Source organism: Haliaeetus leucocephalus, unplaced genomic scaffold (assembly GCF_000737465.1).
Source record: "Haliaeetus leucocephalus isolate CR32 unplaced genomic scaffold, Haliaeetus_leucocephalus-4.0 Scaffold751, whole genome shotgun sequence".
Classification (NCBI taxonomy): Eukaryota; Metazoa; Chordata; class Aves; order Accipitriformes; family Accipitridae; genus Haliaeetus; species Haliaeetus leucocephalus.
In genome coordinates this window covers 14,876,249-14,898,777 of record NW_010973187.1, presented here as the reverse complement: position 1 = coordinate 14,898,777, position 22,529 = coordinate 14,876,249, and positions in this window count along the sequence as shown.

Genomic DNA, 22,529 nt, shown 5'->3' with positions numbered 1-22,529 from the left:
GTTAAAATATTATCCTATATATACTTCCAGCATGCAACTTCTCGGCATGGGTTAGGCTTTACTTCGAAAACTATTGTCATCCAGGAGACAACCTGTAGTTTTAAATGACTAGGCTGTCAGTTCTTTAGCTCTCTGCACTTCCTTTTTCTGCTTTAGTGAATAGTAACAATTACACGACAAACAGCATGTTATTTCCAACTGTGTTTTTTTGACAGAAATCTTTGTGATACAAATATTGCAAACTTACATTCGTTTGCACGATTAATTTTTATGCAGATTTTTAAAGCTTTAAGAAGCTTTTCATAAAGCCCTACAGCCTTTTGAATTTGGAACAAAACCAAGAAATCTTTCCAAAAGTATTTTTATTAAAATGAAATGCTTTAAATAGTGCAGATTTGGGAATTTATTTTACTAGTTTTGCTAGATTTGTGTTGAGATTTGCAAACAGTGCATTTCATATCCTGAAAAGGGTGTTGTCGACAATGAGAATGAAACATAAAGTAATTCTTCCCCAGAAAATGTTTACGAATCACATTTTTGCTGCATTTACCAATGAACGTGTAATGTTATACCTAGTAAATAAACATGGAAATATTATAATTGAGTAAAACTTGAATGTCATTCATGAAGGGTGTTAGAAGCCATAGACCCTACTCTGGTTTGGCAGAAAGTGTCCTTAAAATTTCCCTTAAGCATTTAATTTTTGAAGGACAAGTAGAGACTTAAATCATTCATCAGCATCAGATTTGAAAGCTGTGTACTTGGATTCCTTTCCTCCCTGTTTCTGCCTTCTCTCCCAACTGGAACACGAGATGTACTTCAGGTGTCAGTTTTCTCCCAGCCCATTGACAAAGTTGCAACCTCCGTGTAGCTCTGTAGGATCCTCCATCATTTAAGGATGCTGTTCCCTTAGGATCCGCCCCCAACATTTTGTGACATCCTAATTACCCTATCAAAATTTCAATGGTTTAAACAACTGACGAACAAGGCTTCACTAAGGATTTTTGTGAGGTTGTGTATTTTGACAAAGGAGAAGTGTGACCTCAGCACAGGATCGTATCACTAACCCATAATGAAGGTCAAGCCCCAGACTAGTTCTGCAGCCTTGCTCAATTTTTATTGTATCCTCTGCCCAACTTTCTCTCACTGTGCAGACACCATTGCATGCATGAGAATTCCTCCCCTCTTTTTTTTTTTTTTCTTTTCCTATTAATATACTGTTTTTTCCTTCCAAAGTCCATTTTGAACAGTTCTGGTCTTCACGTATATGACAAAGTCTGCAGCTGCAGTTTTTATGAACTGAAGTCTTTTATGTTGTATTTCTTGTGCCATACAATTAATTAACATTACAACAAGCAAAATGAACTTTGTGTCAGGGTTAGGCTCCTTATTAATAATTTTGTGCTTTTACAGATATATTTTAACCAATGAAGAGGACTCCCTGTACCTATTGAAGCTGTTTGCTTTCCACTAAAAAATTTAACTTAATCCTGTTTTTTCTACATATACTTTTACATCAACAGATACCTGATATCTTTATGTACTACCTGTTAAACATGCACATGAATAAACGTTTTCATTTGAACTCAAACATTTGTTATCCTGACCACTTTTAGTGATGGTCTCCTAGCAACCAAGCCTTCTCAAATGATGACCCTTACAAGATGCCCTTTATCATTCAAGAGGTTACTTTTCTGTATGTTTTTTAAAAAATTATTAAATCCTTTTTTTGTATGATTCAGTTTCTATACAATGGCTTTATTAATTTTCTCAATGTCTTTGTAATAATAAAATTATAGATTCAGAAAAGTATCTGGAAATTCAACATAAATCCAATTATAAAAATAAAAAGAAGCTGTTGCACTCTGGTAAATAAGCCAACAATTTGAGGTAGCATTGTCTTTTTTTATCCCAGGTTGCATGCAAAAAATGAAAACAATTCTATGATGACATCTCAATTAAAATGAAATGTTTTAGTCTAAAATATCACTTAAAATCAAAATTAATGTTCCTGTCACACAATTTAGTTTAACTGATTTATTCTGAGTTGGAACTGAAAAATTCAAAACGTATTGCTTTCTCTAAAAAAATTCAACACATTTTCAAATGTCAATGTGCTTAAAGATGAAACAGCAATATTTTGGCTACTTGGAATTTTCAGGTTATGGATGCCATTTTTCCCCGTTTATTTCTGCTTTGTCACCTCTTTCCTTACTGGAAATACTTGGGAAAAGACAAAGAACTGTAAGGAAAACTTTTTTTGTTGTTTCTAAATAAGAAACCTTTTTTTTTCTTTTTTTTTTTTCCACAGAAGAAATAACTGAGGAAAAAAGGGGGGGGGGGGACAGAGAAAGGAGAAGGGAAAGAATAAAGGAGAGAACGAATGGGAAAAACACTAAAGTCCTAAATTGTATTCAGAAAGTTGACGTGGTTTCTACTTTTTTAAAAATAGTTTATGGGTACTAACAGACAGTTATTTCCAATACTGTCACTGCAATTAAAAAATTTGCTACCTTTAACTGTTAGCTAAAACCCCCAGCCCCTTGGCTGACACACAGGTGTTCGAGTGATGCCATTTTATCTGCATGGGGCTAAGAGCATGCACAGACCCAAGTAAAATGGGGTTTTGAGAGACCCCTGCATTGCAACCCCCTAGCATGTTTTCTTTTACTGCATGAGTACTGTGGGAATAACTTATTAACACACATAAACAGAATTGCAAAGCAATCATTGAGTCGTGTCCTCAGTCACAAGGTTTCTTTCAAAATGTCATTCAAACTGCAATAAGTGTATGGGGAAAGGGGTCATTTCAGTGGAAACTAGAAAATTTAGCAGTCACAGTCACTGTAGTAAACAATTTTTGTCCTATTAATTTCTCTGTCAATAGAAAAACGTCAACAAGCTTTAGTTTAATGGTAGCAGAATGACTGTTTCTCAAACATTAAAATTCCTTCTTCTATGCAGCATTGAAAATGCTTTTTGTTATTTGTATGGGCTCATATTTTTAGTCCTTTATTATTCACAATATTTTCATTAAAGTTGTTACTTGAAGGTTGGTCTGCTTAGGGGGCTGGCCTCCTTTTTAATAGTGTTTACTTTCTATTATCAATGTATCTGTGCCGCCACGTAACTAATGCTAGCAACAGAGTAAAAATCTTTTTTCCAAAGAGCTTCCACTCCAAACCAGAAGAAAAAGTGGAAAAAGGGGTACTTAGCCCTGATTAAAGAACAACTCGCTGCTTTCATAGATTTAAGTGAGCTCCTGCATAAAACCTTTTGATATCTGCACTAACAGTGCGGGACATGACGCACACCTCCCACGTGTGAGCCTGGATGTGCAAACCCCGTGGCTTGGTTTGACATGCAACACACCCAAGCGGGACCCCAAGGAAACTGTGGGGCAGGGCAGGAGGATTTCTTCTTCTGTCCACAGCTCAGAGTAATCCAGTCCAGGAAAATGCCTTTTGGAGAACATGAAAGCCCAAAAACCTGCTTGCACCTATGGAAACTCCTAAAGGCTCTGACTGCCAAGGGTGGGGGCAGATACCAGTAGGGAGGAGAGGTTTCCTTGCCTGCCCTCCCACCTCCCAAGTTCACCGTCTGTTTATTCTTCTTCCCTTCCCCATATGAAAAACTTCTGCTGTAAAAAGGCTGTGAAGTGAAGACCTGAAGTCTCCTCTCTGGGTTTATACTGCAGATCTGTTGAGACTTGGTGCAGGTCTGCCCACTAGACCACTGCCTGGCTTCTCAGATGTAAAGGTTTTATCTAGAGAGTTCTAGCCAGTCGGGAGAATTTGGGTGCCTTACTTTATCTCTGAATTTCTGGGTAATTTTCTGAACCTTTTGGTGTTGTGCCAATCTGTGCTTCTTTTGCATTTATATCTCTATCCAAAGGACACAGAGAGCATTAGACATTTCAGATCTTAATTAATGAAAATACCTTTATTGTGCGTAATCGACCTGCTGGGTAAAATTAAATAAATGGACCCTATCCGGAGACAGAGCAGAGATCAAGAGATCAAGAAACCGGATTAGACTAGAAAAACTGATTCATCAATTATCAGTTACTAAAATTAACTTTGTCAAATGTCAATATTAAGCATTCCCCCTTTGAGAACTGGTGCTAGTGAAACAGATTTATAAGATTAATCATCTTTGAACACTTTTTTGTTGTTATTGCTGGGTAAATTTGCAGTTCATTCTTCTATACATTAGTGGAAGTTTAATTCCAGCAGATTGTTCAGTAAATCAAATGCTGTTTATTACTTTCCCTTCCTTTTCCAAGCTGCTGTTGGTTTCCAGTCAATGAGGAATATTAGTTTAAAAAACTAAAAACCTTCATCAAATAATTGTGGCTAAGAGGACACCAGAACTTTGCAGGAGTATATCAAAGTGCATCCATTCATTGGCTGATACTCTTGACTCTTACCATAGAGATCTATATTTATGCATGTTCCCTGTTTGTTTACTTAGAAATCTATAAGGTATATCCATATCTGTCAGTCTAACAAATGCTTTAGCCGATATACCAAAGGAAAATTTGACCAGTAGGCATTTAATGGTGAGTAAGTATTGAAATACACAGCAAGGAATGCATTAACCATTTCTTTTTAATATTGACAACAGTTTTAAGCAACATACAGTTTCACAACTGAAAGGAAAGAATTGGTATCTTCCTTTATAATCACACACTATTCACAAAGAAATACAGAATTAGGAAACTGAAGACACCAACAGTCACCTCTGCAAGTGACTGTATCATTTTGAGGTCTTCCACATTAACAGATGCCCAAAATCAAGTACTAGCATGTACACCAACATGCTGAAAGAGCAATATTTTATCTCCTAAGATGACTATAATTGCAACTCCATGCATCTGAACACAGAGTCACTTCAGTTGAGCATTCAGTGCTGAAGATATTGAATTAGTACCCAAGAAACCTCATATCGTTGTGAATTCCAGTAAGACAGGTTACGCAGAAGAACCAGGTAAAGAAAATTCCAAATACCAGTTATCTTCTGAGGGGTATGAATTAAAGTCTTTCCCACTCTTGCACTGATGCCTGGTTGGAGTCACACTTCAATGAAATAGGCAATGGTAAGCACTACTCTGGCTCAGGAAAATAGGTAGGATCTTATAATGTAGTGGCAAAAATATGCTAAGTTTTAAAGAATGCTCAGCACAACGCAAGCAAATCAGTAATAAGGATAACCCACCAATGGTAGATTGCAACCAGATCTAAAAGCAATAAACCATGTCTGTTCTACACACAGTAAAATGAAGGAACAACTGTAGTACAGAGTCAACTACAGCTAGTTAATCAGATAATTAACCAATTGTTTAATTGTTAGCTAATTGGATAACAGCAGCAGAGAAAATGCAGCTGCCTGGGTTTCAGCCTAGGCTTGAACCACAACAGGAGTCTCTGGGCTGTTATTCTACTAAGAGGATGATACTACCTGTTCATTTATATTTTTAGCAAGTTAATCTGAAAAAAAACTGGAACAAATATGCCTATATGTGGTACAGTTAGGCTCTTTTTTTGCTCTCTACACCTGAAGTGGAGTTTAGCCAGTTAAAACACCAACTCCCACAATTTAAAGCATAGGAAAATCCTAAATGAAGGGGGATTTTTAAGGGCTGGAAAATAGTAATATATAAAATAGTGTTCAATATCATGAATACATCTCAGCCCTTTCTAAAATGCAGTACAGCAGAATACTCCATGATGTTATGCCAAATGTAAATATGGTTATGGATTTGCAAACAATTATTCTGACAGCAAAATGGTTCTATCAAAGCCACCCACTCTCTCACCAACACTATTATTCGATTTAGCTACTTTAGTTAGCTGGGCATTTTTCAGAACAAAAAAATAGTTCTTGGCCCAAGGATCTTGTCAAATAATTTTACCGGTGATGCAACGAGTGACAGCAAGTTGCAGTGGTAGAGAAAGAGAGGACAGAGTTTGGACCTTAAAAGTATGCCTGTGATTATCCAGTGCGAGCTTACAAACTGAGAGTTGTGCAATATGGATACTCTTCTTGTCTTTTACGAGAGAAGACAGAATTCTGAACAGTAGTTTATCTATGCCTTTGCTACTGAGATTTTCATAGCCGTCTCAGTAAAAATCTGATAGTTAGCGTATACAATATAAAGAAACACCGTATGACTGCCAAATTTTCAAAGTATATTCCAAAAAACTACCAGGAAGGAAATTACAGAAACATTGCTGAGTGTGTAACAGTCAAATGAAAGCCCATAATTAACTACTAAGAAAAAAAAAAATCTGAATTTTTTAGAAGACTTAAGAATTAAGGAGTTATTTCTTTTTCCAAAGTAATACCTGTATGCCATCATTTTGGCTACTTTCCTTTACATGTCATCTTGTTAACGTAATGACTTTCTGTTCAAGATAATGCACAGTATCCACATAGTTTTGAAACATGTAGAGCTTAGGGGAAGCCTACATGGAGAAATCAATGCTCACTAGGTAAGGATATGAAGTGATACCAAAGTAGCTGATCTGCACCAATTGTTAATGCAGACAGTGGCCTTTGCTACATCTCGCTTTACGTACCTAAGGGAATTAAATTAGAGTCATGGTTGTCTTAATTTCCCCATGTGGTGAATGGGTAGAAAGAAGCGTATCCAAAAGGAGAGACAGATGTTAAATGGACTGTACTGTGCTGTTGAGATGGTTTTATCTCTCTGCTGCTTTTATAGGGAGAAACTAAACTGAACTGACTTCAAAGAAACACACGTTTCTTGAAAAGGGAATAAATGACCTTTTGTCCACCAGGAAGACTCAATTCTGCCAAGAGGACAGGATGCATCTCACCTACCTATAGATATTTAGAAGTTGGATTTGGTACAAGCCTTGTGGTACTGAGGACAATACTTTTTCATCATACTTTTCCCTGTTATTTAATTCCAGTGGTACTGGTGGCTGAGATCACAGCTTATATTGTCCACGCATAATTTCTGAAGAATCGTCTGAATTTTGGCTTTCCTGGTGGCCTCTGTCATGCATGAGCACACAGGCTCCTGATAACAATAGTTAAACTGTATCTGTTTTCTAGTGTTAATTTGCACACTTCCCTTACGTGCTTTCAAGTTCCCTCAGCCTTAGAAAGGGCTTTATCTCATTTAACCTAATCATCTAAGAGTTAGACATGCAATCAAAGCTAGTCATGGAAGTGCCCTCTGTACTTGATGAGAGGAGCAGGCAGAACAAATCCTGGAATCACACAATATTTTAGGCAGAAGGCATCTCTGTAGTCCATCTAGTCCAACCCCCTGAACGACAGAGAATTAATTTTGACACTAGATAAGGTTCCTGAGACTATTTTCCAGATGGGTTATGACAGTTTCCAAGGGTGGAGATTCCATAAATCCCTCCAACCTCTGTAGCCATTCTTACTGTGATTCTTTTTTCCCCTATATCCAAAAATCTCACTTATTTTTTTCATGTCATTTGCCCCTGTCTTTTAGCATGGAGAGTTGCTTTTGTTCCAAGGAACTCTGTGAAATATCAGCACTCACATCTTGCTTTAGCAAAGTCAAGGTGATTTGCCAGTGAGCTGTGAAGATTTTCTTTTTCTTTCCTTCACTTGGGCTAACATGACTATTGTGGTTTGTCATGAGTGTCTAGATTATGGTTAGATGTGGAAATACAGTAATAGATGCTTTCACGCAAAGATGGAAGGTTGTGACACCAGTGTCAAACCAACTATTTCAGCATTCCCCAGTGATGCATCAAAATGTCAAAATAGTGACAGAAGTTGAAAAGCCTTTCTAAGAGGGGAGGACCTTGAACACACCTTCCAAAGAAGGAAAAAGGCAAGGCAGTTTCAGTCGTATTCTGAAACAGAGAGTGTCCTCTTAATGATACAGCACTGGTTTGGGTAATGTCTAGTTTAGAAGGGCAATCAACTGGGCATGTCGCCATGTGTAAACTGCACATTTCTTTGTGGACAAATAATCAGCAGATGCAAAATGTCTGAGATAATTAACAATTATATAATTTAAGCAAAATGGAAGAGGGTTATGGAAGTACCAAATATTCTGGCAGAACAGAATAGAATTAAGTATCTGGCAGAATGAAGAAGAATTAAGAATCAAGAGCACTTGCTAATTTTTTAGCCTTCTTCTGGGGATCTAAAGTACCTGTAATTTTGCTGTACTTTGTTTATACTGTGGTAGCACAGTTATGGCCCAATGTGCCAGACAAAAAGCACATAATAATAATTAATCCTTGCACTACAGAATTTGCAATACAATTAGCTACAATGAGTGAAGAATGGAAGACTTGCTTTGGGAATATGTAATCTTACTTGGGACTAAAACAAGATTTACCCCCAGTTACACTTACAGTCATTAAGACACAGAGAATCAAATAATCTGCTCAAGTTTGCAGAACAACAGATGCAGCAATTCCAGGAACTGATCATATATTTCTCAGTCTTGCAATGTGCTTCAAACTGACTGTCATTTCCTATTTCTTCTTTTAATAACTGTGTGCTTAGTGCGGTACAAGAAACTGGATTGCTCTTCTGCTGAATATTCAGATGGAAAAAGGAGGCTCGATGTCCTGAGATTCCTGCTCCCTGAGATGTTTCCTACCCGGACTGCTGAGGTACCACTATGCATAGCCAAAGAAACCAGGATGGCAAGAAGTGAATTCAGTTTTTTAAGTGCTAACCCATGGCTGAAACTGCTTCAAGTGTGTTTTGGGACTTTAAATCCCAAGGTCTTTATTTAAGCCCATATTAGCTATCAGTTTAGATGAGGGTCTGAATAATACCTCTTAGCTTTACTAGGTTTGCTTCAGATGAATCATCCTGAAGTCTGTATAGAAGTCAGAGACTTATTTAAGTAGAAATGAAGTCAGTGTTCTTTATTGTTGAAATCCAAGTAATTCTTTATCTTGTTTAGCTTAACATCGCCTGGCAGAAACAAAAACTTGTGAAAAGCTGCAAAGGTAATAACTCCATTAATTAAGCCATTATGAATTTACTTAATATGTTGTTTTTTAAAGAATTTCTTAATACTATTTTCCAATATATTAAGGTGTCAGTTATGTTAGGTACAGCAATTTGTTCCATCAAACTTACATCATCATTTACTTACTACTGTTGAACACTGAGAGAGTTATATTATTCTAATAATACTGCAGTTCACTGCTGACCAAAGTAATTTCTAGCAAAAAATTAAAGCCTCCTATTTCAACAGAACTCTCACATCTTCATTCTCCTCTTTAACTAAGAAAAAAAAAAACCTCGTCACAGCCATGCTGTTAACAGGATGATTACTAGACCAATTCATCACTGTAATCCACTTATGCCAAGCAAGCTCCTTAGGCCTACAGTTTTTCTGGTGGCCTTTCTGAAAAACTAAAACACCCCAGTAAGATGAACAATGGAGTGTCTCAAAATAGTCTCGTCAAAGGTAACGTAAATTCCTATTACGTTCAGTAGAGGAAGGATGTTTTGGCAAGTACCAAGACTAATCTGACACCTCTTAAATATCAGAGAGGTACCTGCGTGTACCTGTTTCCTACAATTACTTTTGTTAAACATGGAACAGAGTTTTCAATGCTGGAGCACTTAAAATTCAGTAACCTCTATTTTTTGAGATGTGACATTGCCCAGTTCTCTGTTAAGAGTTTTCATATCTAAAATGCAAGTGTTGCTGGATGATGCTATTTGCATTAGATGATATTTGACTTATCCAGCCACAGAGGAGAGGAATCAAACACTTTCTTTTTATTGTAAGAGCAAGGCTCTTTTGGACACATCAGGGGATGATTCACTGTGCAACCATCTTCCATCACTGAAAATATCAAAGGTCTATTTTAAAAAGAGGCCAAAGTGCTTTGTCTATTTCACAGCCAAAAACTACTGTGAGATTAATTTTCTTCTATAAAGGTATAAAGTTCAAGTTGCTAAAATTAGCAATTGTTTCACCTGAGCCTCTTCTCTATGGTCCTATTCGAAGCAGTATTGTTTAGTGTTTCACTGCCTGCTGCTTAAAATGTAACGTTCCCCATTTAATGTGTCAAAAAGCTATAGCTAATTATTCTCATAGCAAGGATAATCGTACCAATTATGATTCTTTAAAAAGAATGGTGGAAACAAAGAAGAAGAGATAAGATTTAACAATGACAAGACAAATTGGGGAGGCAGGGAAGTCTTAAATGTTGAAAACCTACAATGCCTTCTTTTTTACAGGAAAGAATACAATTACAGCTTTATGAAAGAGACAAGTTATCACCATTCAATCTGTGGAATTATGGATTATTATGGTAAGGCTCCCCTTGGTTTGGAATGAAGCTCATAGCTGTCCCTCCAGCCTCAAAATCTAGGGTTGTAAGATATGACATAGAGCAAGATCTAACGTTTGTACCGTATCTACCTTGGACTGATAGTTGGTGGAATTTTAGGTGCATAGTCCTGAAGGCACTGGTCCACCTTTTCCAAGACAAGCACCTTACTTCTTAGGATGGTCTATAAAGAGAGACAGACGGCCATAGGATTATGCCGTCTTCCTATGTCAGGTATCTATAGCCAATGATTGCCTCAGGAACACAAGTATTGCTAAAGGACAGTTCAAACCATCTAGGTTAGATCTCTGTTTCTCATTATTAGTGTACAGAGTGTACAGGCTTTTCCATCCAACTGGGATACAGGCTGCATATCCCTCTTTTAAGGAAAAGTACCAAAAAGAGCAGATCTGAAGCTCGGAGAGGAAGAAAACAGTGGAAACAATGAGACCTATATCCCCAACAAAGGTAAGTAACCAAAAAGTGGGAGATACAGGTTGTCAGCCTAGAAGCTGAAGAACTCTTCTTTCCCACATCAAAAAGCCCACAATAGGATGTGGGACACTGTCAGGGAGGAGCACTCTCTGATCCTGCTGAAAATGACTCTTTATACTGGTAGAAAACCAAGGATCAAGGAGACAGTGAGGAATTTTGCTCCTTCTGCCTCTCTGCCAGACCAGACAGAGAATCTACTGGCTTTTCAACTCAGTCAGCAGTCTGCTCCTGCAGCTATTACCTCAGGAGCAGATAGCAGGCCTGGAATTAATGACTTCCATCACTTACTTGTGGGTATTGTTAATCACTTTAAATGGCTTTGCGACACATTTGGATCTGTCTGAAAGTAGTCACAACTTTGGACAGAAAATCACAAAGGCCTTGGTTCTGATCCAGATCACACAGACAGTTTGAACATACCTACTGTCACTTAAAAAATGAAGAATAGCATTGCACAATTGTCCTCTTGTACCTGACAAATTCAAAGCCACAGATTGAGTTCAAAGAAGTGTTGCCCTGTTCTGCAAGTGCTGATAATAAAGACACCATGAAAGTTCTTGGCACAAAGGAAAACAAGTCAATATACGCATCAGGACACTATGACAGATAATATTTAGGTCTATTATAACCAGCTATTCAAGCACTCTTACAGAAATTGAATCTGCCTGCTGCCATTTCTGCCATGCTTGCTTTAAGCTGTTCTCTTATCCAGTTCCCCGACTGTTTATCAAACAGAAGACATCGTCTGGATGCTAAGGAGACATTTCACCATCAGCCTGAAGTGTGGCCCTCTCTGAAAGGTGTCACAGTAAAAGGTGCTGAGAGATGGGAAGAGTATAAAATCTTTTCAACTCTCCTCCTCCCCTATTCCAAAATACTTTTCTGAAATGTATCCTCTCTTGCTACCAGGCAACTTTTATATTAAGACGAATTTATACCAAGGCTAGAGAAAGAAGTGGATGGGATGAAAAGAAAACTTGTAAGTGTAAAGGTTGCCAAGACATTTAGAAAAACCTTGAAGAGGCTGTTAGAAACTTGGATTTTTGCTTAGCAGGATTTAAGTGAAACATGATTACGTGGGGCCACATTACCTTTAGAGAAACTGTGATTTTCCCATAGCACAGTGGAATGAACACCTACTTAGCAACTGCTCCAGGCTGTTAATTACTGTGGGGATTATTCCACCTTCCCACCTCCCATCGCTGGTATTGTTTTGTTCCCAAAAGGCTGGGAAACTCAAGAGACAGTCAATAGGGCTTGGACTCCTTAACCAAAATACAGCTGCCTATTGCATGACTTAGACATACAGGTCTTGGAGCACCAGCACTGGCAGGTTGTTCTCTGCTATGCAGAAAGGTGTGTAGCTGGGAGTCATATTTTACATTGAGAAAATCAATGCTGTAGCATTGAGTTCTGGATATTCAAAGGTATTGAAAAATACCTTAGATTCCAGGATCCTTCTCTGCGTTTATTGCAGAGAATCTTTGTCTATTTTTTTCCATTATGAATTCCATTTTTCTAATGGATTTCCATTCCATTATATAGATGCAAAATGCTACCACTGAGGCTAGTCAACATTGTCTGTGAAATACCAGTTTGCCTTGAATTTCCTTAAGATGACTCTGTAAGGCAGAAGGGAACTCATGGCCATGATGCAAGTTTTGAGGACCTACGGCTGAGTTTCATCTCATCACATACAAACTATGTAAAAGTTTTTTGTTTTGTCTGTGCCAATTGTCCATACTCTTTCTTTAGGAAATGGAAAGGGATAACTACTTCCAGAGGACAAATGATCCTGCTCATCATGAACACGTATTTTAGATTAAGACACATATTCTGGAATACCTCTCTGCCTCTCCGTGAATTACAAAAGAAGCTTAGACCAAACCTTTCCCTACTGGATAGCTAAATATAAGCTCCTGTTGCAGCTAAATATAACAAGAACGCTGTGAGACTAAGCCTAAAAGCCCTTTCTGTACTACAGCTGGTAAACAGGCCACCTGACAGCAAGGTTACACACAGGTTACAGACACTTTCTCTTAACATTTTTTTGAAAGCACTGCTCTCTGTATCCTCTATAATACAGCTCAAACTATCGCAAGCCATTGTGCACATGAATGGTCCAGACAGCTGGATGGTTTTGAATGGTTCAGTTGCTGTTGAGTCTATACCTGAATCTTACTAAAAGCTCTTTGCAGGATTCAGGAGTTATCACTTCACCCAGTTCCAATGACAACAAACCTTATGTTCTGCCAGTAACAAACCTATTTGGACTATGCTAATAGCTTCGCTGAATTACCTTAGGCTTGCTTTTGCATACTGTCATTTTGCAGCCTGGTCTAACATCCAAGGAGGAATTAAGAAACTGGTGGGTGAAGCATCTAATGATGCCACGGTCAGGACATGGTTCTGCAGGGAGAACAGCCCAAATGGCCTCATGACAGCATTCAGAGGTTCTTCTCAAGGACTTGAGCATTTAAACTACAGCGAAAGCAAAGCCTTTACTTTTACTATAGCAGAACAAGAGGCAAAATAATTTGGTTTCCCTTCAGTTCCCTAAATGAGAAGCAGCAGTCCATTCCCAGTGCTCCCTTACAAATGGCAAAACATGAGGAACTGCCAAGGTGTGAGACAGGAGTTTCAGGTCTTTACTAATCTGGTTGACATGCAAAGTGCTGAGGTAGATATTGAAAGCCCTGTTGCACATCCCAGCCCCCTGAGACATTCGGTCTCCCAGGAATCATTATTTCTTCTGTACAAACTATTGTTTCACAAAGAATATCGTGTTTCAGCAGAAAAGTCAAATGTGTCCTCTCATAACTCCATGTGGCTGTTAGCTTACTGCTGAGTTAATACTTTGCCACATAAATAAAACCGTACAAAAAAGAGAGAGCAGACTTGCAAAGAAACATGGGGAAAAATATAATTCATTGGCGCTCAGGGCTGAAAAGCTAGTGAGTTTCTTTCCTTTCCTTTTTTCTTCCCTTTACCCTTACAAGTTGATATGTATCCAAACAGCTTGAAAAGTACTTTGAAATCCAACTTTAGTCAGCTACGATGAAGACATAAGAGGAGCTGATTTTTCCTTTGTGATGCTTTGTTTTGTTCTCTCTCTTACTCAGTGTTCACTTCAGCAGTGGCTGCAGGAGAGGAGCCAAGTATTTTTTCTTGGAACTTTTTTCTTTTTTGGTGCAGTTAAAGATATATTTCGTGAGTTACACTGAGCAATAGTCACTACCTATTGTTACTAACCCAAGCTCAGCTAGTGAGCTGAGACAGGACTTGAACCAAACTGCAAGCCTTCTCAAACCAGGGGTAATATAACATTTTGCCTAAGGGCTCTTTCCTCAGGTGAGAAAATGTTGCTCTTAGTGGAATGATGTCAAATAACTTTTATTACATAAAATAATAAGTAATACTATATTCATCTATTTTTATTTTTGATGAAAACTGCACTGAAAAAAATCAATTTGACAATCGTTCTAAGGTACCATTTGTATGAGCTTTTTCATCAAACTGGGGACCAGTCATTGCACTCAAGGGCAAGGCTGCCACTCAGAGGGATGTAGGCAGGTTGGAGAACAGGGCCAACAAGAACTTCATGAAATTCAACCGGGGAAAAAAATGCAAAATTCTGCACCTTATATGAGTTATCACTGCACAGCTGGGGTGCAGCTCTGCTGAAAAGGACTTGGAGGTCCTGGTGGGCAAATAGCTGAATATGAGCCAGCAGTATGCCCTGGCAGCAAAGAGCAACAGTGTTCTGGATTGTTGATGCAGGAGCCGAGCCAGGAGTTGGAGAGAAGTGATTATTCCTCTGTAACCAACAGTCATTAGCCCACAGCTACAATACTGCATCCAGTATCGGGACACCCAAAAAAGAAAGGCATTGGTAAACTGGCATGAATTCAGTGATGGCCCATAACAAATGAGGGGCGGGGGGGGAGCAGGAACTGGAGTAATTGCCCTTCACAAGGTGCTGGGGGAGCTGGGCTCGTTTGGCCTGGAGAAGAGACAACTTCAGGAGGACACAACAGCTTCCTGCCCACGCCTACAAGGAGGTCATCAAGAAGATGAAGCCAGGCTCTTAAAAGTGGAGCCTGGTGGGAGGACCAGAGATCATGGGTGTAAGACAAAGAGAGGTTCAGAGCAAATATACAGGAAAAAGAGGACAGTCAGGCACTGGAACGGGTTGTCTCTGGAGCTTTTCAAGACCTGGCTGGCAAAGTCCTGAGCCACCTGGTCAAATCTCATAGATGGCCCCGATATGAAGGAGCAGGGTTGAAACAGAGACCTCCTGACATTCCTCCCATCCTACGTCCTAGGATCTTATGAAGTCTCTGCTAACTTTCTATTCCCATGTCCATTGTCAGCATATTTGAAAATGCCACCCATTAGCTTGCCATTCTGCTAGTGATAAGGTCAGTTTTGAAAAAAAATCCAGAAAAGCACAATGTGTAATGGTTTTAAACTAAAAAAGGGTAGCTTCAGACTAGATACAAGGAAGAAATTTTTTATAATGAGGGTGGTGAAACACTGGCACAGGTTGCCCAGAGAGGTGGTCGACGCCCCATCCCTGGAAACATCCAAGGTCAGGTTGGACGGGGCTCTGAGCAACCTGGTCTAGTTGAAGATGTCCCTGCTCATGGCAGGGGGGTTGGACTAGATGATCTTTAAAGGTCCCTTCCAACCCCAACTGTTCTATGATTCTATGAATTACCAATGTTTTTTAATACCGAGTTAGTAGAGTAGACCTATGCAGACAACCATGAGTTTCCTCAAAATTAGTTATTAAAACCCTAGTTCAGCAAAGCACTTAAACTCACACTTAAATTTAAGCATATCTTTATTTCCTATTCATTACAGTCTCTCTACTAAATTTAGAAATTTATGTCTTTTTTATTCTGATCTCTCTAATGCACTCACACATTTGTATCTTTTTAAATAGATTGTAAACACTTACTTAAAGCTGGACAAATGCCTAACATCTTTCCTGTGCTGAGATATTTTGTAATATTAAAATGTGATTATCATTAATCCAATTTGTGGATTAGGTGTTATTTTATTTTATTTTTACAGCAATATGCAGTATTACCAACCATTAGTATGTAAGTAAGAAATGATGAAATTATATGGCTGCTGCATAAAATGTAATGGTACCAAAATTACGAGTTTTAAATCTGAACAATTTTTAAAAGTAAAAGGATCCAGTGGAATGACATTCCTTTGGCAGGGTGTATGCCGTGACGTGGAGTACGGTGGGTGCACTCCACAGTGCTCGTGCGTTGTGCGTGCCCGTGGGAGCTCCCTGCTGACTGAGATGAGGACATCCACCACTGCTGCACCTCATTATTTTGGTTCACAGCTGACTCCGCGTGAGTATATTCTAGCACATATTGCAGTTTCCATCCTGCCCCTTCAGCCTGGTTGCTGCTGGAGGAAACCCAGATATGCAGCTGCTTTGGAGGAAACCCCGCTGTCTGACATGGCCTTGGGGCCAGCAGAGCGTCGGACAACAGAAAGGAAAAATCATCTGAAAACCAGTTGAATTATCTTCAGTCTGCATAACAAAAGAAATGCTGCTGAGGACAGAAGACCCTCCAAAGCATTGGCTAGAGTTGTTATCTCATTCACAGCTGAGAAGAAATAATTCTCAAGGTCAAACAGAAGCTGAAGTGCTCCTGGCCTCATCTTGGGAGTCCACCAGATAAATCATTGGTTTTAAAGTGTCAGTAGCCATAAATGACTTGCTCCTTCTTTATTGATTCTTCATGTTCTGACATGACCATAGTGACTCTTCATTTGAGGTCTCCAAACACCAGCGCGGTAAGCTATAGCTGTGGCTGACCATAAAAGCTACATAGGACATCCCTGTGATCCAGTGCATGGTCCTTTCTCATCATGGTAAAATAACACCATAGGGCAAAACAGTCCCTGGGAGGTGGACAAGGAACAAGACGAACATCATTGCTTTTGCAAGAATGCCCTGTGTACTGGCAAGGATAAGAAAAGTTAGATAAAATAAGAGAAATTAATATCAATGTCTAGACAGATTCTCAGAAGTGTCGGTTGGCAAATGACAAATGAATCCAGCAATGCTGCATAAATTTACAATACCTTATAGTGTTTCCTTAGAATAATCGAAAATCAAAACCCCCTCAAAATTAAGGAAAACAGAATGATGTAACTTATTCTTGAAATACTTAAAAAATTATATCCAGTATTAATACACATGCAGATGACAAGAAAAAGGTTTTCAGAATATTGGTTAAATGCAACGCTGAACAGCGTGTGCTAATATTAATTACTATTTTCACCATTATTCTCTTAATGTTCTAGGAGAGATCAAGAGAAAGACTAGCAAGAATTTTTAACTTACATTGATATGCAAATTAATTTTCCGTGTAACATCATGCATTTTCGTGGCAAACTTCATCCTTTATGCTTTTTCCATCAAATAAAGAAACAATACTATGTGCCTGAGGTATCCAATCAAAATTTGTGACCCATTTCAAGCTTTATGAATCAAGTATGCACAGTGAAACCATTAACTGCATATTGTATGAAGGGTGACTCCACTGTGTTTTATGGTGGGATTTGGGTCTTTTTTATTGCCTTTTAAATTATTTTCCTAATAATTCTTAATTACTTTTACAATTTACTCTTTGACCATCACTAATCACTGAGCTGACTTTTTCATAGAACTATTCACTGCAATTTCAAGATCACATTCCTCAATGGCAAAGACTAATTTTAACATCATATATGGAAAAGTTAAAACTGTTTTTTCATGTACATCACTAACATTTACTCTTATACAGTTTTATTTCCCCGTTCATTAACCTGCTGATCATCACATGTTGTACATCACGTGTATCATATTGCTAAAATGTACTGAGTTGTAGTGCTAGAGGTCAAGGCAAGGCTTTAGTTTAGTTGTTAGGCTGTGTCTCAGCATTCAGATCTTAGATATCCCATAGATCTCTGTGAAGCACTTTCCTGTGTGATTTTCCTTAACAGAAGCTACAATATCAGAACTTCAGTGCCTCTGGAACGGAACCTTTAATTCTTTGTATCTGTGTTCTCCATATATAAAATCTAATATTATTCCGCGCTAGAGATAACAGTTTTCTCCTGAAGAACAGAGGCTGTAAAGAACAATTCATTCATGCTTTTTAGGTACCTCAGGTAGGTTTCGAGTTGCCTAATTTTAAAAGTCTACAAAGTAATTGTCTATACCTGAACTAGGGGGGGGGGTGGTTGACTCTCAGAGACCAGGGAGAGAAATGGGCGCTTAAAGAATCTGATTCATCTCATCCTGAAATAGACATCCATAATAGATCACATGAAACTTGTAATTTAAGCGCCTGTTCTCTCTATGACTATAAAAGTTCAGATGCATACTGGACCATACAGTTCAGACGTAGACATCTACACAGCTGGGTAGCTACACGTACTGAGATGAGCTTGACATCCTGAGTTTACAATGATGACTGCTGTTTCAGCCTCTACATAGATGCCCACTGCAAAGTTTATGCAATATATATGTCCTTGGGCTATAATATAATCAATATTTTAATATAACTACATTTTTCACAGTTAGAAAAGATATTTCCCAAAGCTATATGAGCATGATTTTGATTTAAATTAAGATTTGGAGTCTGTTGTGAATTGTAGAAACTCTGAGAGAAAAGTACCATGATCGCATACAGCATCATGACCCAAAGGACGGGCAGAAATTTGTTTGCTAAATTCTGAATAAAATAGCACAAGTACAATGAGATTACCCTATAATTGCATTTTCCCCAAACTATATGATTACTTCTGAATTCAATATAATTAGTTAAAAGTAGCTCAAAGCACCAAGAGGAAACAGAGTAATACAGAGGGAAGGAGTGATAAAGAGTATATCAGTATGGTAACGCAGGTTAGGCCAGTGAAATCTCCTTGTTCCGTAACCAAGGTAATGGGTAGAAAAATACAGTTTCAGATTCTTTGAGTGTTTAAAATTTCAGAAGGAAACAGGAATGTTATATGTACAAAAAGAAAGGGTAATAGAAGCCTGCTTGACCTTCATGAAGGATGCTAGCACGCATTCGCCATAATTTTTGATACAGATAATCTAACAGTGAAAACTTCTACCTTTATTTCACATACATATTCAGACACATTGTAGAAGTCAAACTTTTATGACAAAAGTGTGCTAAACTCTGCTGAGCATCAAGAAGGCATTTCCAAGGAGGGTTCAAGGATTCTTCTAAATGTTGTGAAAAAAAGTGGCTTCATAATAGTTCAGTAAATTGGCTTCACTAGGCCTAAAGGTGAGAATGACACTATCTCTTCTTGGGTTCAGTCTCTGTACCAGCAGGGTGAGAAAGACAGCTTTGAGGTGTCCTACTTGCTCTTAGGAGTGAGACTGTTCTAGCATAACAAATTACAGTATTCTGAGAAAACAGAAAAAAAAATCATTTCAGTCAAAATATAAATATATTAACAAAACAGACCTAAATCATGGGAGGATCAATTCAGAAATGCATCAATCTTTAGCAGACAAGCAAAGGTAGGGTTCAGATTCAATGCATGAAGAGAATTGTTATGGGTGAGAAAAGCACATAATCCTGTTAACAGTGGCCTATAATGAATAAAATGGGAAACAATGATGAATCATTTCCCAAAAGATAACTTTATACTACCTAAAAATGTTGGAAACGTTAAAGTCTAGAAGAAAGTTATTGCATTATTACTTGCTTGGAATCAAACATTGTCTTCTCCCCATGTCTCAAGGTCTGCTTATGGTAGTGTCCCGTCAACCTTCAGGCCGTGGGAGAGTTTTCTGAGAGTCACCCACAGCAAATGCTTTCAGCCAGCTTCATCTGCAAACCACTAGCCTGCAGTTTCAAGGTTGTTCTGGAGGCAGTTTAATCCGATTCAATAGAATTAGCCTTTAAAATCACAGCTATTTTCCAGACTGCCTCCGACAGGTCCCCCATTGCCTCTTTCCCTTTTCCTAGCCATGCACATTGATGGCTGAAAGTACCAATTTTTCTCCAGAAAATTTTGTTTTAATAGCTTGCTGTGAAAATATCCCTCTCCCACAATTTACTCTAGAAAGCCGTGTTCCCAAGCTTTCTATCCTGCAGATTTCTAGACTTACAGTTCCCCATGGATTGAAGGAGCGACAGAAGCTTGAATGGTACAGGATCTACTCAAGGTCCAGGCTTCCTGCTCCACTTTTCAGGATCTTGTCAGCCCTTGGGAGTACTAACCTGGTGGGGTTTTCTGACTCCTTGCCCCCTTTTCTCAGTGAGTCTTAAAAAACCATGTGCAGTTGCTGAATGGAAAGCAGGAAGAGAGAGAAACTGATTAATAACTGTAATTATGTGGATCAGTTCCCCCCCAGAAAACCAGTCCAGCAGTTTAGGGAAGCAAGGAAGACGCCTTTACAGCTATTTATTTTTAAAAGTAATCACCTATACATAGGTATAAAACCCTTCTGTGGGATTTTAATGTTTGTGGCAGATTTCAGCTCACTGCCTCTGAGACTGAGATGCGCTGTCATCACCCACCAGGCACAGATAAGAGAAGCGCTGGCAGTGGACAGCCGTCCACTTGCAGAGGTATCTCCAAGAGCTAAGGCTCCTAGTGGCCACACAGTGCTGGTGTCTCTCCGATTAGCCTTCCTGCTTTTGCTCGTTTAGGGTAATAAAGTGCCCAGCTATGAATGAACTGAAACTCATTTCATGTATACTGTTGAAAAGCCAACCGAGAGGAAGAGCTTGAGGTCACCACCAGCTTGGATGCATCAGCCTCTCTCACTCCCTGAGCCACGTAGCTACCCCAGAGCTCCTGCTGCCTTTGGAAAGATGGGGTTTGCAGTGGAAGGAATCAAGCGTGTTATATGAGTTCCAGCTAAAAGGAGTCATCCGTGATGGTAAGACCTTCATCTTTCTGGCCCGTGCCTCAGCAATTAAATTGCTTGAGGATTTCGGAGGGGAAAAAAGGAAGGAAACAGAGACGGGGTAAGAAGAGGAAGCAGATGTAACCACAGTGAGTGCCTTGACTTTAATCAACTCTCAGCCCTGTTGGTGTGGTTCATGGGGAAAAGCCTGTGTCAACTTGTGGAAGCTAAATAATGTGGAGTGTCATCTGTTATATAACTCCAGTTGCAAAGGGAAAAAGTTTCTTTTTTGCCTCCTATTTTATTCTTTGATGTTGCCTTCAGCAATTTTTTGAAATTCAATGTTATTACTCTTCAGTTAATGACTTCTGAAAAAATAAATATAAACTTCCATAACTTGAGTGATGTTTTTTTAATAGGTGTCTACAATCTAAGCTTGCAACAAGTTATTTTAAAACATTTTTTTTGCCAACTTTTAACTTATACTTACTCTTGAAACAGTTCTCTTGCAATATCTTGATTAAGAAATATGAACAACTGCCTTTAAAGTGTTGGTTTCACAAAGATAAAAGGAAAGACTCCCAGCTTACATAAGTTGTCACATCCTGTGGGCTGATAACATTTTAGATTAGTTGAATCTCTAATATTAACATTTTCTCTAGACATTCCCAATCTTCCTAGTGAGTTCCACTGTTTTGATTTTTACTTATACAAACAGAGAAGCCCTGAGGGGCCTAAACTGAGACGCCATAAGCAGTCTGATTTTCCAATGGAAAGCAGACAGTCCTCCATCTTCTGAAAACTAGACATCTTTAAGATGTTTGTTTATTTGGACATGTATAAAATCCAAGTATGCAAAATTCTATTTTTTAATAAGGTTAAAAAAATCTCCCTTTTTCTATATGTACTGCCAAGGACTTGTAAAGACTGCCAGTGTAATATCACTTCCAAAATAAATTTAATTATTTCACGTTTTTTCTGCATACCTATGATGAGAGTTTGAGCAATAAATGAGAACTTACCTTTTAATATTTTTCTTTATTTGTAAAGCATAATGAAAATCATAAGGGAGAGCAGAAGAGAGAAGGAATATACGAAGAGGTATCCACCTGTTTTTTATATATATATATATATATATATATATATATATATATATAACAAATATCACCTCCAGTCATATTCATACAAGATAACGAGGTGACCCCACTGCCACTTTCCCTCCAAGTTGAAAGGGAGGTTACATTTTTGCACACTTAAAATAAATGTCTGCCTTCTGTAAAAAAAAAAAAAAAAAAAGGTGTTGCTCAAGGGAAGCTATCAGCACTTGAGAGAACCATAATCCCCACCATCTGCTACCACAGAGACAGAGCAACTATTCACAGCTTTTGTTGCAGTCCTCAGGCTGCAATTGTTCTGCAACTGAGGGTGGTCACAGTAGACCTGAGCAATTTTATATCTTTACTGCTTATTCCCCTGCCTACCGCCGCCTCTCTTCCTCCCTGCTCTGCCCATTTTTTTACTGTAATAGGCAAAATGAGGGCAGGGAAGGGATTGTATCTCTCTGATCTGTAGGCCACCTGCTGCCACCAACAGAAACATGAAATATGCATTGTATTTTGGGCCTGTAGGAGATGTCCCCTAGGCTGAGATTCATTTCATTTAATTATAGTCATCTAAAAAGTATCCAGTCCAAGCTAACTATCTAGGCTCCTCCTATAGACAATAAAGAAGAGGCAGTTCCAAAAGCAATTCATCCTATCCTACAATCGGTATTAATCCTAAAACAAGTGCTGCGTAAAATGAATTGTCCT